Raw genomic sequence first — 17,852 nt, 5'->3', positions numbered from 1 at the left:
GCACAATTCTCATGACAACATGCTATTGATAAAATAAATCATTTTTCCATTCAACATTAAATGTATCCCAAGCCTAGGATCCACCTAAATTTTAAAAAAAATATATCCATATTAGATTTTCATTGAATTATTACTATTTGAATTTTTAATCTTAGTTTGAAATTGATAAATATAATATAGTATTAAAATTAAACATTTAAGTAGAATTTTGAAAATAAATGAATATGACATTAATAGCTATATATGTCATTAAAACTGGTAGTTATATATGCTATTAAAACTAACCTATATCTATGCTGAGAATGATCAAATCTCGTTTTACTCTTAAAGAGGATTGCATCTCAAGAGATTTGATCCCTCTCTGCCCTTGATGGATCTAGAGTTAAGATGGATGTAGGATGGTTTAATTATTAATTATAATTATAATTTTTAAGTTATTTTATTTTATTTTGACAAAGTCAAAATGTTAACAGGACATTACAACATATCTACAATACTAGGTTGGAGAGCACCTCTTAATGCAATAAAAAATAATTTATTATAAATTAACTAGCCTAGATCCATCTTAACCCAGATCTATCAAGTGCCAAGAGAGATCAAATCTCTCGAGGCACAAACCTCTTTTTTGAGTGCAAAACTAGAGGAAAGGTTTGCACCTCGAGAGATTTGATCCCTCTTGATGCTTGATATATCTGGGGTTAAGATGGATCTTGGTTGGTTATATAATACTATATAATATCAATATTTGTATCTATGTGTCTCTTTCTTATTACCTCTCTCTATCTCACCCCTCAAACATACACACTCTCTCTCCATATCTATCTCTTTATCTCTCCCTCCCTCTTCCTCTCACTCTAACTTTATTCCCCTTCTCTCTCTCTCTTGCACTTATCTCCCTTTCACCCTCTCTCTCCTCCTCTCTCTCTTCCCTCTTGCTGTCCTCTCTCCTTCACTCACTCTCCATCTATCCCTTTTCACTCCCTCTCTCTCTCCACCTTTCTCCCTTTATGTATTTATTCGTCCCTCCCTCCTCCCCCCCCTCCAACTCCATATCTCTCTTCCTCTCTCTCTATTTCTCTCTCTTGATTCTTCTCTCTCTTCCTTCCTCTCTCTCCCTCTCCCACCTCTCTTTGTCTCACCCCCCAATCACTCTCTCACTCTCTCTCTCCCTCCAAATCTGTCACTATCTCCTCCCACTCCCCTCTTTCTCCCCTCCATCTTTGTGTATCCCTCTCTCTCTCTCTCTCTTCCCCTTCTCTCCCTATCTCTCCCCTCTCCTCTTCTCTCTATTCCCCCCTCTCCTCTCTCCGTCACTCTCTCTCCATCTCTCCCTTGTCACTCCATCTCTCTCCCTCTCCCCTTCTCTCTCCCCCCTCCTCTCTCTCTTCCTTCCTCTCTCTCCCACCTCCCTCCCTTTGCCTCTCTCCCCATCACTCACTCTCTCTCTCTCTCTCTCATAAATTTGATCCCATTGTATTGTGTTTAAAAAAGTATCTAAACAAAAAAAAACTCAATTGGTTGTAAAATATTAAACCTATATTTTGTGTCAATCATGTCAAAGAAAATATAATAATGAAAAACTTAAAAGAACCATCCACTATCTTTCCTCTATTATTTTAGTCACTTTGCTTTCTCTCATCACGTGGATCCTTAGTTAAGATGGATCTACGCTGGTTCTTAATAATATTATTTATATTTATTATTACTGTAACATTTTATTATTAATTGAGCAATGTTTACACTCATCCGCTATATCAGGGTTTATATTACTTTTAACTTTTTATTTATTACTTTTAACATTATGTTTGTTACTTTTAACTTTTAATTATTAATCAAGCCAACATTTAAATGCTTACAATCATCTTCTATTTAAAATTGTTTACATACTTACTGATGCAGGAGCATTCAGCTCAACATTATCATTGTATTCTAATAGACATAGGGGGTCTTGTGTTTCAAGGAAGTTGGTTTCCTAAGTATTGAATTTATGTAATTATTTAATGTTTTGAGTGATTTTAATGAGAATAGGAATTAATTGAATATTGTGAGGCATAATTGTAAATGTTCTCGAATGTAGGAGAACATGAGAGATTTAGGATAGTTGAGTGATGAGAGGATTGAAAATTGATTGTAAAAATCTAGATTAGGAATTAGTTCATGATTTTGTGGATTTGAGAGAATCCTTAGGGATGAGGAAGAGATTTTAGGAATTTTGTTGAGGAGTTTATGGATCTAAACCAGAAATTGGTTTTAGAATCCCTTTGTATAAATGTAAGCCTAAAAGGCATGAACAGAGGTTGGAGAGGTTGAATAGGTAAATAGATAGCAGATTGGAGTGTTTGTAAGCCTACGGGCAGATAATGAACAAAGGCCATTAAATTAGAAGATCAGGCCGAGGAGAGATAGAGTGACTCATTATGTAATTGTTGTTGATATATATATATATATATATATATATATATATATATATGCACAGAGATTAAATTCCAATATATAAGTGTGTTATCGGATATCAATTAGTGGATGAATGAATGAGTTAGGATGTTCTATGTAGCAGATGTGTGTAGGCGAATACACAGAGGAAAAGAAATGCAGTGGAAAGGAATGGGTCGTTGAATCCATTCGAAGACTAAATAATGTTTGGAGGAGCGGAATTTCGAGATCCCAGAAGAAAGCTGAAAACCACAAAAACCTTGAGGAAGCAGAGTAAAACCTAAGTAAAGGGAAAATGAGAAATGAAGAAACTATGAACAACAACTGTTGGATCTTGGAGATCAACGGCCAGGACCCAATTGCAGAGGAGACAGAGGAATATCACATCGGCGGTTTTTAAACAGTGAAAGCAAATTTCGGGCAACCTCAAAATCGTAAGTGGTATTGAGCGGGAACCCCCGATCGACACATGGTAGCGATCGACACATGGCAGCAAGGAGGAGAGAGGAAACCGCTTATCGGGCGGTCAATCCTCGTGCACGTTGCCCCGCCAAAATCTTTGTGAGCCGTTAGATCTGGCGCGAGTAAATGGACGACGGAGGATCGGCAATTAATTTCTTTGATTGGGAGTAATGTCAACTATTGGATTGGAGGATACAACGGATAGTTGAGATGTAATTGCATATCGCAAGGTTAGGAGGTGAAGGATGGTGCGATGACTGATAGCAATAATCACTAATCGGAGGTCAAGTGTTTTGAAGATTGGAGCAACAAGGTAGAAGGGCTTGGTATTAATGGACCCAACGAATATTATGGTTGTGGGTATATAAATTTTGAAGTCTAGCTTATATGGTGCGTAGTGGAATTTTAATGTATTCCCTTTGTATTCGGTAAAGTATCGTGCTCGAGTCATTTAATATAAAAGGGTGGTTTAATTGTTCTGATAGTTGCATATTAGAGTCGGAGGCGCGACAGAGCATATATGTGGTAAGACTGTGGGTAACTGTGATGGCCGATGGTGATAAAGGCATTTATCAATAACTGTGCAAAGGCTTATGAAAGGCGGAAAAGGTATGATCTATGTGGGTTTATGTGATAACTATTATAAATGGTTATAATAGTATTAAAGCACTAATAGCGATTTGTGGGTTAAGCCTAGGTATGACCCAAAGTTTAATAATGACTTAGAGGAGTTGTATGAGTCCCGATATTAAAGGGGATGAAGGTTAAGGGGTGATATGAGTCTCGATAACGAAGGTTTAGACTATGGTTAGTCTATTAATATGTTTCCACATGAAAGATAATGGAAAGGGCCTTAACCATCACTATTAATGAAGTTTTGACCTAGTAGGTCACATCTATTCCTAGGGAAATGGTTTATACATAGGGTTATATGCATATTGTGGGTAAAGCAGGGGTAACCCTGCGTCATTTTGGTATCAGAGCTGAACAAAGAAATTATGTGTGAAAGTTTCTTTGGAAGAATTTAGAACAGAGATATGTGGAAAGATGTGTATGCAGGAAAGGGAGATCAGATTCTAATCTGACAGTGAAGCAACCAGAGTAAAGCTGGGAGAATGGAGAAGAACAGTTAAGTTCTCAGAGGCAGGTGAGTAAGAATTAAGAAGAGATTGCAGAAACATAAAGAATCCACAACGATGTTTGGAGAATGGAGATTCACTCGAATGTGAAGGGTGAATGGAGACTTCTTATGAAATCATACAGGTATTGTTTTATTTAACTCTGATTTGAATTTTGTTGGATAAAGAAATAGATTGAAGATTGATAGTTGCAGCTAATGAGGTATCTTAGCAAAAGAAGATCAAGCCTTAAGAAGCAATAATGGAAGAAACTGTTAAGGATTTCTAAGTAGAATAAAACCTCAGCAAAGGATAAATTGTTGCTGATAGTTAAGCTTTGTCAAGATAAAGTCGAAGATTGGAAGAAAGAATCATATTCTAAATTTGATTGAAAGTAGCTGAATATTAAGAATTTGTACAGTGGAAGCATGAAGATCTGCTGAAACAAATTTGCAGAAATGGTGAGATCCTGAAGGTAGGTGAAGGTATGTAAATTTGTCTAATGATTAGCAGATATTGAATGAGTGAAATTTTATAGCAGGATTATAGTAGTTAAACTGTAAGAGGGATGTTTGTAAGTTTTTGAAGTAGCAGAGTTTGAAGATACAACTGAAGGCTAGTGAAAAGGACAGTCCATTCAAAAGTGCAGGTGAATGGGAGGACAAGATCAGACAGAGATCTTGAAGGTAAGATGATATGGTTTTATTTGGATTTGAAGATTAGAAAGTTGTAGTCTTTGCATTGATGCAGAAGTATTGTTGCAACTCCCAAAGGCAATTCCACAAAGGATGTGGGTAGAATTGCTAAGAGATAAAGGAAGCTGGTAAGAGTTTCTAAGTGAAAGCAGAAATGTGGTAGAACCTTGAGGAATTCCAACAGAGATTGGATAAAGAGGACAATTGTGTTCTTAGAAGATACAGATGAGTTGAAGCCTAGAAGGAGCAAAGAGAATTGCTCAAAGGAGGTTCCAGAGATAGAGAACCAATTGCTTACCAAAAGACTGAGTGAGGAGAGCTTGGTGAGGTAAGTGGAAACAAGGGGGAACTTGTTGTTGTAGAGGCTTTAGTGCAACTCATAGTGAAGTGAGTGAGGAGCTCTGAGATGGAGAGGATGATGACTAGTGACAGTCATAACAGAGGTTCTGAAAGAGACCATAGCAGAGGACAAAACGAGAAGGATGCCAAGGAAAATGGCATGAGAATGAGTGATGAAGAATATGATAGAGAAAGGGCTGAGATAACAGTTCAGCTTGAAGTGATAATGGAGATGTTGCAAAGAAATGAAGCAAACCAGAAGCATGGTTATGTCATGAGAAATAAAGTGAAGTGGCAGAGGCTACAAGAGAAGAGGAATCAGCAGGTGAATATGCAGATAATAAAGGAGCTAAGGGAACTTGAACAGATTATAGATGCCAAATTGAAGACAGAGAAGCTCGAAAGAGTTGAGCTATAGCAAAAGGAAGATACTGAAGAAGATGTTGAAGTTTTGATATGTGAACCAGAACGTGGACCATTACTTTCTAAAAGTGATGAAGAGCCAGAGCAGTTGAATCATATGAATGATTCAGAGCAGCCAGAAGACTTGATGACTGAAGCATCAAGTGAGACCAGAAGATCTTGTATTTTTAAAATTAATGATTTGTGTATGATTGCAGGTTTGGAAGAAGATAGGCAGTATTTTAAAGTTGTCAAAAACATGGAAGAATACCTTCCAGAAGATGAAAGTTTTGAAGTAAAATATGACAAGGATACTGGAAAAGAATCAGTTCACTACAGTGGATAAGTGCTGAAAGACATCATTGAAACCGATGATGAGAAGGAGAGACTAGCTGACAATCTCAAGAGTTCTTTGAGTTTGAATCAACATACTGATGTGCTAATAGAGGAGGAGAGATCAGAGCAGCATAATGAAGTGTTGCCAAAGGAAGAAGAGGTACAAAAGCCTTATATTTTTTATTACGATGATTGTCTTATAATTGAAGAATTTGTTGCAGAAACTGGAACATATTTGGCACAGGTGGATAGCCAAATGAAAGAAGAAGAGGAAGGACATCTACTGAAGGATGTTAAGAAAGATTTAGCAAAGGAGGAAGGACCATGTGATGATGGGTCAATAGCAAATGAAGAAATGGGAGATTGTGTAAAATTTCCAAAGTTTACTCCAAGTAAAATCATTGAGTTATATAGAGAATTAGACTTTCAAAGGAGGAAGTTAGAAGAGCAGAGGATAAATGTTCAGGATAAATTGCTGAAGAAGGATGACAAAGAAGTTGTCATAAATAATAATCAAGAAGAAGTTGATAGGTGCAGAAAACAAAAGCAGGAAATTGTTCTGAAAGCCAATATAGTAGCAGCTAAAAAGGTGCAAAATAACAGTAAAGAAGAGGGTAAGGATGAAAAGGAGGTGATTAGGATAAGTGAAGAACAAGCAAGAATGAGAGTTCAGCAATCAAGAGATGAAAGCAATCAGCAGATAGAGGATATACTAGATAGAGAGATTGAACTAATAAGAAGGTTAATGATGAAAGTGTCTCAGAAGAAGATAACAACAAGAAAGGAGAGGAGTGACAACAAGAGGAAGACAGTAGCAGACTATGAAAGTAGGGCAAGTGGAGCATTGCAGCATAAGGTATGGAGACCTGGAGAACAACAACAAACAACAACAACAATAGAACAATTGACAAGCAAAGACAGGTTACAAAATAAAGTCTGGGATCCAGGAGGAAACAATTATCCAGATTTATGACCAGGTGGTCATAAATTTTCTTACATGGGGAGTCTGATGCAGGAGCATTCAACTCAACATTATCATTGTATTCTAGTAGACATAGGGGGTCTTGTGTTTCAAGGAAGTTGGTTTCCTAAGTATTGAATTTATGTAATTATTTAATTTTTTGAGTGATTTTAATGAGAATAGGAATTAATTGAATATTATGAGGCATAATTGTAAATGTTCTCGAATGTAGGAGAACATGAGAGATTTAGGATAGTTGAGTGATGAGAGGATTGATAATTGATTGTAAAAATCCATATTAGGAATTAGTGCATGATTTTGTGGATTTGAGAGAGGATCCTTAAGGATGAGGAAGAGATTTTAGGAATTTTGTTGAGGAGTTTATGGATCTAACCCAGAAATTGGTTTTATAATCCCTTTGTATAAATGTAAGCCTAAAAGGCATGAATAAAGGTTGGAGAGGTTGAATAGGTAAATAGATAGCATATTGGAGTGTTTGTAAGCCTACAGGCAGATAATGAACAAAGGCCATTAAATTAGAAGATCAGGTCGAGGAGAGATAGAGTGACTCATTATGTAATCATTGTTGATATCTATATATATATATATATATATATATATATATATATATATATATATATATATATATATATACATATACATATACATATACATATACATATACATATACATATATGCACAGAGATTAAATTCCAGTATATAAGTGTGTTATCGGATATCAATTAGTGGATGAATGAATGAGTTAGGATGTTCTATGTAGTAGATGTGTGCAGGCGAATACACAGAGGAAAAGAAATGCAGTGGAAAGGAATGGGTTGTTGAATCCATTCGAAGACTAAATAATGTTTGGAGGAGCAGAATCTCGAGATCCCAAAAGAAAGCCGAAAACCACAGAAACCTTGAGGAAGCAGCGTAAAATGTAAGTAAAGGTAAAACGAGAAGTGAAGAAATGATGAACAACAACCGTTGGATCTTGGAGATCAATGACCAGGACCCAATCGTAGAGGAGACAGAGGAATATCGCATCAGCGGTTTTTAAATAGTGAAAGCAGATTTCGCACAGCCTCAAAACAGTAAGTCGTATTGAGCATGGAACCCCCAATCCCATTAATTGATCGACAAGTGGTAGCGAGGAGGAGAGAGGAAACCACTTATCGGACAATTAATCCTCGTGCACATTGCTCGGCCAAAATATTTGTGAGCTGTTAGATTTGGCGCGAGTAAATGGACAACGGAGGATTGGCGATTAATTTCATTGATCAGGAGTAATGTCAACCATTGGATCAGAGGATACAATGGACGGTTGAGATGCAATTGCATATCACAAGGTTAGGAGGTGAAGGATGGTGTGATGGCCGATAGCAATAATCGTTGATCAGAGGCCAGGTGTTTCGGAGATCGAAGCAACAAGGTGGAAGGGCTTGGTATTAACAGACCCGACGAATATTATGGTTGCGGTTATATAAATTTTGAAGTCCGGCTTATATGGTGCGCAGTGGAATTTTAATGTATATCCTTTGTATTCGGTAAAGTATTGTGCCAAGTCTTTTAATATAAGAGGGTGGTTTAATTGTTCTGATAGTCACATATCGGAGTTGGAGGCGCGACAGAGCATATATGTGGTAAGACCATGGGTAACTACAATGGACGATGGTGATAAAGACATTTATCGATAACTATGCAAAAGCTTATGAAAGGTGAAAAAGGTATGATCTATGTGGGTTTATGTGATAACTATTATAAAGGGTTATAATAGTATTAAAGCACCGATAGCAATTTGTGGGTTAAGCCTAGGTATGACCCAAAGTTTAATAACGGCTTAGAGGAGTTGTATGAGTTCCGATATTAAAGGGGATGAAGGTTGAGGGGTGATATGAGTCCCGATAAAGAAGGTTTAGACTATGGTTAGTCTATTAATATGTTTCCACATGAAAGATAATGGAAAGGGCCTTAACCATCACTATTAATGAAGTTTTGACCTGGTAGGTCACATCTATTCTTGGGAAAATGGTTTATACATAGGGTTATATGCGTACTGTGGGTAAAGCAAGGGTAACCCTGCGTCACTTACATTACATCTACACATTACTTATAACTTTTTATTTATCACTTTTAACATTTTGTTTGTTACTTTTAACATTTTATTATTAATCGAGCGAACATTTAAATGTTTACACTCATCTTCTATTAAAAATTGTTTACAGACTTATATTACTCCTACACATCTATCTTATATTGTGTTGTAGAGTTCCTATCTGCGCAATGAGCCAACATTTAAATGTTAACATTTATCTTCCATTTAAAATTTTTTACATACTTACATTACACCTACACATCTATCTTATACTGGGTTGTAGAGCACCTCTCAGTGCAATAACAAAAATATCTAAATAATAAAATAAGGTTAACCGATATTTGAATTAGTAATTATAATCTCACATTCACATGGTATCAATTATGGGGAAAAAAATGAAAATAAATTACAAATATATGGATAAAACCTACAACAAAAGCAAACATTCATGTTTTAGCATTAAAAAGTAAAAAAGTAGTCAAGTACATTAAAACAAGTCTCCAAAAGTTTGCTAGTTTGGCTTGAATTCATTTAACTTGAAAAATATTTCACAATGTCAAGCAAAAAGAGTTTTCTCTTTAGAATTCAACTTATTTATACAAAAGGGTAGGGAGACACTATATCTTAGATTCCATGAAAAATAATATTCTCCCCTTGGCTAATGAATGCTTGTTCCTTTTCTTTTCTATAGTTTTTAGTATAAACTTTCTAGGATTCAAATTTGTTCTTAGTAATATCACTACGAGGAAAGTGATGTTGTTGAAAAGGAGCTAAACTAAATGAAGTTATACATTGACTCAATGTATTCTAAAACTTATTTAACTTGGGTAATGACATCTTAATCAATGTGGTATCCCTAGTTGTGTTTGCAATGTAGTTGTTCATACGTGTCTTGTATAAGCTTGGGAGTAAGCAAATATCTTGCTCATTCTTTTGAATGTCATTCTCAAGGGCCTTTCAAAGGCCTTTAGAACATCCTCCTAACGGGAAAATTTTATTTTTTGGTCCAAAATAGAGGAGGTGATAGTATTTTTCAATTTGATCTCTTTTGTCACAATGTGCCACAATATTCCATCTCATGTTAAACTCCTTTTAATGCATTTTTGGTGAAATCCATCCAATATTTACGGACATATTCAATATAAAGCACAACCTACTCATTTAATGAGTGGATTTATAGAGGAATATCCCCAAAGTAGTTTTTCCATCTTTTGATGTTTTGAAACCATAGTTATAGTTGCTAATTAGAAATTTTCTAAACCTAAATGTGATTCTAGACATTCAAAATATCTTGAATTTTCCCCTATAGCTGCTGATACCTATAAAATAATTATATATGTACATTGTTTAGTTCAAGTTGATTTTCCAATCCATAATCAATGACTTCTAAAACGTTGTTTTACTTAGACGGTCTTTTAAAAATGGCATTTTTTTCTTCATAGTCATCCATTCACCTATTTACCTGAAATACTTTGTGAATGGTAGTTCTTGTGATTGCATGTCATTTAAACAAAATCAATGTGAGACTAGAATTTTAAGTGTCCATTGTAATAGAGTCATTGGTAAGTACAAGATCTTGGCCAACGTTTATCTTTTTCCTACTTATGAATCTACGTCATAATTTTCTCTTTTTATATAAAAAATGGGCATCTCCAAGTTGGCTACTTTATTAATGGGTTTAGGGATTTCCCCTATAGTCACTATCCAAACTTTGGGGAGAATGCATCTGTTCTATTATATCTTGTTCTCCTATTTCTACATCATCATTATCCTTGTTTGCTTCATTTTTCTCTATTTCCTCTCTTTTGTTTCCCCTTGCTTCAACATTAGTTTCAACTTTGTTCTTCAATTCTTCTTCTTCTCTCTTGTAATACACTATAATGTAGTATTTAAATTATGTTTTGATAAATACTTCTAAAATATAATGAAAGAAGCTACTTATCTATCCACAAGTAATACTCTATTTTGTACATTCTCATTTACATCAACATACATAATTTATTTGGAAAATTAATTGTTGTAACACCCTCCTCCCACATTTACCCAAGCTAACCGTTTGATTGGGGTAAACATGTGACGAAGAGTTACTATGATATGATTCAAATCCCCAAGTACAAATAAGGAAGTGGAATCGACTAAATAAAATGAAATTTACCTTCCTAAGGAGCTACAAAACCTTCATGAGAAAACCAACCCCCTAGGTGTCCAACCCCTGAGATAACTTGCTTCTTGACTGAACTAGACCCTTAGTCTCTCCCATGACAAGTCCTCCATGCGAATGTTTAATTTTTCAGGCAGTTTTGTACCAACGACCCCAGATTCTGAGCCACTTTTTCAGGGCCAAGACTCAGGCCTTTGCCCAGAACTTCATGAAACTTCCAAGAATGATCAATAACAAGATAACAAGGCATCTAATGAAAATCTTAAATAATGAACTGACCTGAAAAGGCCTTCTGTCAAACACATCATGAACATGTAATCTACATGTCATATAAACACACTTGAGCATATAGACTTGATACTTATTTTAGATTTCTCAAGAAGGTCTGATGACCTCCCATAATAGTTACATTATAATATATTAGGTCATACATTCATTATTCATTCATTTACTAATCAAAACATGATTAGATCCATGACTAAGATCTATCATAAAACAATGCCTATAACCAACATATATCCAACATAATAATAATGATAGAACAACATTTAAAGCCACATAATAACAGGCACATTTACACATAAAACACAAGAGGAAAAGAGCTCTTATTAACATATGAAAAATGCAACCAAACTAGGGACTTCCACATACCACCCTACCATAAATTGGATGAACCAAATCTTTTTGCCATATTCCAAGCATGAATGTGGGGCTCATAACAAAACCAATCAAGGCTTCCTCAAGCTTTACCATATATATCGCCAAGGTTTTCCTAGGCCCAAAAAATAAGCATACACTATAGGATTTATCGTAATCCTGCCATTTTACCGTAATCCCGCCATATACCGATCAAGGGATCACTAGGCCCCAAACAAGAATGGATGCCTCTAGATCTCTCCACCTAAACCATGAGGAATTTGTCCATCTCTAAACTTTAAGCTTTACCATGTATCCCACCATTATCGGTCAAGGGATTCCTAGGCCCAATGAGGTTCCACTCTCTAGGATTACCATGTATCCCACCATTATTAGTCAAGAGATTCCTAGGCCCAATGAGAGTATTCACAACTAGGCCTTACCATGTATCCCACGGTTGGTGTCCAAGTGTGAATGATACTATTCAACCCTTTCTCACATTAATTATCAATCTAGAATCTACTGGTTATTGCAAGGCTAACACACAATGTATATGCAGGAACAATTTTACAACCCATAATTGGTCAAGGATTCATTAACAAACAGTAAACTACTATAACATGCAATGGAAATGGAAGCAATAATTAACTGTAACAAAAAATGGAAATTAAAACAATAATTAACTGTAACAACAATTCGATTCACAGCATTTACATCAAACCATCACAGCGAGAAGAAGAAATAAATTCATGAAAGAAAACTAAGCACACATTATCTTAGCAGCACATGATCAGGAGAGTGGGACCAACTCCCTGATCTAGGCTTTGATGAACTCTTGAACTTAGAAAAAGATCAAAAAGCTGTAAATTTTATTAATATAAAGTCACTATTACAAACCTCAACTCTCTTGTATGCCAACTCCTCCTTTCAAACTCTCTATCCTCTCTTATACAAAACAGTTCATGAGATTAAGCTAACTGTTTCCTGCGATTACACAATGGATGTAATAAGCCAAAATTGAATACAAAAGATAGAAAGAGTAATTCTAGATCAGTTCCACCGTTACAACTCTTGTTTAACAATAGTGTTTCCAGCTCAATGATTTAAACTTAACCATTTGACTTGGAAATTTTCACATAAGATAAAGTTTAGAAAGCGCTTTTGGTAATAATCCCCTAGTCTATGCTTTAATGATTAATTAATTCATAAAGACATGATTATACCTGATTAGGTATACCTGCGTGATTTAGGATATGAAATAACTTATTTAGGAGTGCAAATGTGAAGGAAAATAGGATAAAAAGGTAAGTAAAAACATGCAAGTTTAGCTCCTAACATCTCCCCCTAGTTGGTCTTTCTACATGTCCTCATGCAACTCGTTGCCTTTGCAGGTCTGGGTTACATTGGCTACAATCAGCCTGCAGCTGAGCGAGATTGTATTTCTCGGCCATCTCCGTTCCTCGGGGTTTGTATCAATCTGTCATAAGAACTTCTTTTCACTAATCATAGTTTACATTGTAGGTGGGAGCGTATTGATCTGTTGGCAACCAAAGGATGGGAAACTGGAATATCAAACCTATCCAATGGACCCCTCGGATGCAGGCGATATAATGTGGCATTCTTTCTAGTGCTTGGACATAGTTAGGGGTCACAAAAGGTTCCCTTATTCTGATAGTCCACGATGACAACATCCATGTCCTCTGATAGTTATCCCGCGCCTCATCTTGACAAGCAACCACCTGTGTTGTACATAACCTAGTGCACCACCTTTGAGTCACCAACATCTATTCTTGATGTCCCTCAATCCCTAAGAAGGTAGTATGCTTATTATAAATAGTGTCGGACTGACAATTCTCTTTTCGAATGAGAAGAGGCCTAGTGGATTGGTTTGCTTCGAATGTATCAGAGGCCTTCTTCCACTTGACTTGATTGATGGTGTAGGAAGTAAAAGCTCTTAGTTGACCATCCCCTACATAGAAAAATGGGTTGAATTCTTGGTCATTTTCGAAGAAATAATCATGCATATATAGTTCACACATTAAATGTTGGTTCAAGACATCATGAAGTCTCATAATACGAAGAAATTGTATAGGATCTTCGATTTCATGGCTGGTCTCATGAAAAATACTTTCTAGGAAAAAGAGAAGGTATTTTTCATGAAGAAACAAAGCATAACTGTGAGAAGGTGGTCGAAAAGCCATTAACTACTGTGTTAAGGTAAGAATTTCTTCTATATCTACTTTTAGCATTCACACCTTCTCTTCCAGCTACTCAACCTTCTTCTATTGTTTTTCTCATTTCTGTTTCTCCCTATCCACCTAGTCTACATAACCAGTGATGATTTACGCAGCTTGGCTGCGAACTTTGTTTACTTCTTCCTAATGATATTTCACAACAATTGTTCCCTATTGAAGATGGGCAACCACAACCTGCCACTTATGAATCTCTACAGTCAAAAGGACTTCCTGAGCCTCAAATAAGTAGCTTATAGGTTCAGTTTTCACCGTAGCAGAAATAGTGGGATTGTTTCTGGTCTGAGTGTCCGAGGGAGCAACTCCAGTCTTAAGTATTACAAATTTTCTTCTATACCTTCTTGCTCCCCTTTGTAAGTGCAACACCCTTTTTTTCAATCTCGGATTGTCTATTTTTAATTGCATAGGTTCATTCAACTGAGATTGATACCTTTCCTTAAGGGGAGGTCTCCTTCATGCGCACTGTTCAATGAATTCCTGCTTGACATCGACCTCCTCTACTAGTCTTGTAGCTGGTGTGGGGCCTGGTGGATCATCAGCACATGTGTCGACTGGCTCCACCTTCACTCTCACTTCTTCTGTTTTGTTATTAACTTGAGTGAGGCCCCCTTTATTTCCTTCAGGAATTACCGTGGTTGGGGGTTCAACATCTTCAACTTATTTTTCCCCCGCCTGTTCTTCCATATGTTCCAAAACTATCTCTTGCTTTGATGGGTTAGTTTCAGTAGACATTGTGTCTTTCTATAATTCTTGAGTTGTCTCGAAAACCTACGGAATACCACCCTCAAAATTTTTCTCCTGTGCTTGCTCCGCCACTTGGTCATGCACTGTCTATTCGAAAGTTGACCCAAACCCTTGTGGGGTGGTGTCAACACGAATTCCTTCCTTAGGTGGCTCAGCAGGGCTAACATACATCACCAGTTCTTGTGTAGCAGCATTGAATCCCATGTTTCCAAATTGTTTCATCTGTGCAATAATGAGTGTTGGCACTTGAGTGGCCACCTTAATCGGTGCATCGAATCTTGTCCCACCAAATTTTAAAATTGGGGGAACAACTTTTTCCTCCTTCGAGTGCTGAGGAGTCTGAGATTTCCTCACCCCTCTTGGTAGAGTTGCACGGAAGGGTGAATGAAGACCATATTCTCCCATTTCCGTCTTGACTGTGCTTACTGAATCGTGCCCCTCAACCCCTACATTTTTTGTTTGAGTTGAGTTCCCCTGTGGTTCCTGAAGAACAGTTTCAATTGCAAGTTATTTTTCTTTCACCAATTCTAGGGTTTCTCCTATCAGTGGTGCTGGTTCTTGTGTGGCAACACCACTTACAGTTTCTGCTTCGAACCCCAAGTTTTCTTGGATAGGTGGTGCTGGTTCTTGTGTAGCAGCACCACCTACACTTTCTTCCTCAGACCTCAAATTCGTTTGTTCAAGTGGTATTGGTGGCAGTCCTTCTCGAGAATTATCAGCTGATGCTAAAGAAACATCAACCATGTCCTCAATTTCCATCCTTTCCACTTCTATCGAGCCAACAAGTGATGTTGGTTCTTGTGGAACAACATTGGATGTGGCATCTCCCATTTCAACTCAGACAACAGGCAATGCTAGTTCTTGTGGAGCAGCATCGGCTGTGGCCTCTTCCATTTCAGTTGAGCCAATAGGCGATGTTGGTTCTTGCGGAGTAGCATCGACTGTGGTGTATTCCATTTCAGCGGAGCCTTTGTCATGCTCCTCCCCTACGAGTATAATTCCCTCCATTTCTTCTTCCGACAATTCAACGAATTGTGACCAAGGTACAAGAGTTCGAGCCAGCACTTGAATTACCAATAGGTCAACCAACCCATGATTCGTGAAGACTTCTAATACTTGTCGAGAGTGGCGGGCAGATTGTGCCATCAGTTGAAGACCTTTCCATAAGAAGAAATGCATATCTAGTGAATGTATTTGCGCATGCCGGAATTGAAGGGACGCCAACAACTTGAAATGATACTTGAACAACACAGTAAAGCACCCTTCACAGGTAATGTATCTCAACACGAAGTATGCAACTTTGCCCCAGGGATAAGGTAGTGACTTACGATCATATCCCCTTCCTTTTTGAATTTTTCTTTCTCTGGATTGTAAAAATACTTCCGGGAACTTCGGTAAGGGAGCCTTCTGCCAAAACCACTTCTTCCCCTCCTGTGGTAGTCCATTGACAGCCGAGATGGCTTCCTCTATGACAGGGATATCGAGACCCCAAACTCTGGATTGATCTCCTTCCAAGTTCAACACAAATTCAGCTATAATAGTCTCGTCGAATCCTTGCAATATCTCAAAGTATTTATCTCAGCTTGTATCTACAAATACCTGCCATAAATCTGCATTACTGCAGACCAAAATTGTGCTCTCTAGTCCGTGTCACACAATTTCTCCACCCATTCTGCTATAGCTTAGTAGCAACACTTCGGAGTAGCAGTAAAACCGTTAGGAGGGAGTATCGACAGGTAATTTTTTGTAGAAAGGCATAGGAAATGGTAATAGCGGGGTGTATGAATGGAAATTTTTAGAAAGATGGGAAAAATTCGTGGCAGATTATGGAAATAATGGAGAGCCATTATGGTAATTACTCCGCAGGTTTCGAAGGGACTGGTTCATTAACATCCAATATCTATTGATAATTGTGCAGAGTAAGGTGAGGATCGTAGAGTGTACGTATTGGCACGAGATTTTATGATAAGTTTTTAAATATAGTTGTACCTCCACCAACTGAAAAATGATCGTCCATGGTCACCTGAAGTCATATCAAAAGAATTACTAATCAAATCTGCAAATTCTGGTCGAGGACATACCTAGCACTTACCTGGTGGAGTAACAACCTTGGAGGAGTAATTGCATTGATGATGTAATGACATCAAAGGAGTAACAGCATCAAGTACTTAGAAAAAATTTCACCACGGAGTAGCAGCATTGGAGGAGTAAAAACATCAGAGGAGTAATAACACCGGGTACTTGGAAAAAATTCCACCATAGAGTAGCAACACCAGAGGAGTAACACCATCGGAGGAGTAACATCATCGAAGGAGTAACATCACCGTGTACTTAGATAATTTTCACCACAAAGTAGCAACACCAAAGAAGTAACAACATCGGATGAGTAACAACACCGAAGGAGTAATAGCACCGAGTACTTAATATCACCAAAGAGTAGTAGCAATGGAGGAGTAATAACATCGAAGGAGTAACACCATTGAAGGAGTAACATCAACGGGTACTTAGAAAATTTTCACCACGGAATAGAAGCACTGGAGGAGTAACAACATCGAAGGAGTAACAACATCGAGTACTTAGAAATTTTCTTGCCTCCATAGGATATAAACACCAGTGGTAGTACCTGCAAAAAAAAAATTGAGTGATAACAATATATATATATATATATATATATATATATATATATATATATATATTAGAGGATGTAGAGGAGGAATTCTCTACACTGACAACCTTCAAACCAGATTTATTAGAGAGATGTTTGATGAAGGCATCTTTAGAGGCTGGACAATGATATAGTCTAAGATGATGTCCATTTACAATAAAATAAGCATGTGTATCATCAATCGTGACAAGTCTGACAGTTCCATTATCAAATACCTCATCAATCTCATAAGGCCCCATCCAATGAGAGAAAAACTTCCCTTTAAAGTCCTTAAAACGAGAATCATAAAGTAATGCCCAATCCCCTTTATGAAACACCTTATTATTGATAAATTTATCATGTCATTTTGTTCTCTGCTGCTGAATTGTAGTAGTTCTCTGGATAGCCATTAAACAAATTTCATCTAGTTCATTTAGTTGTTCCAGCTAATGTTTCTAGGCTTTTGAAAGGTCCAATCCTACTTCGAGAGTTGTCCTGAGCGTATTAATTTCAAATTCTATTGGAAACAATGGAGATTTACCGTAGACAAGCTCAAGCGGTGAAAACCCTGTTG

Source organism: Pinus tabuliformis, chromosome 1_2 (assembly GCF_031772625.1).
Source record: "Pinus tabuliformis cultivar Carrire ecotype Pingquan chromosome 1_2, CPIR1, whole genome shotgun sequence".
Taxonomy (NCBI): Eukaryota; Viridiplantae; Streptophyta; class Pinopsida; order Pinales; family Pinaceae; genus Pinus; species Pinus tabuliformis.
This window is presented reverse-complemented; position numbering follows the sequence as displayed.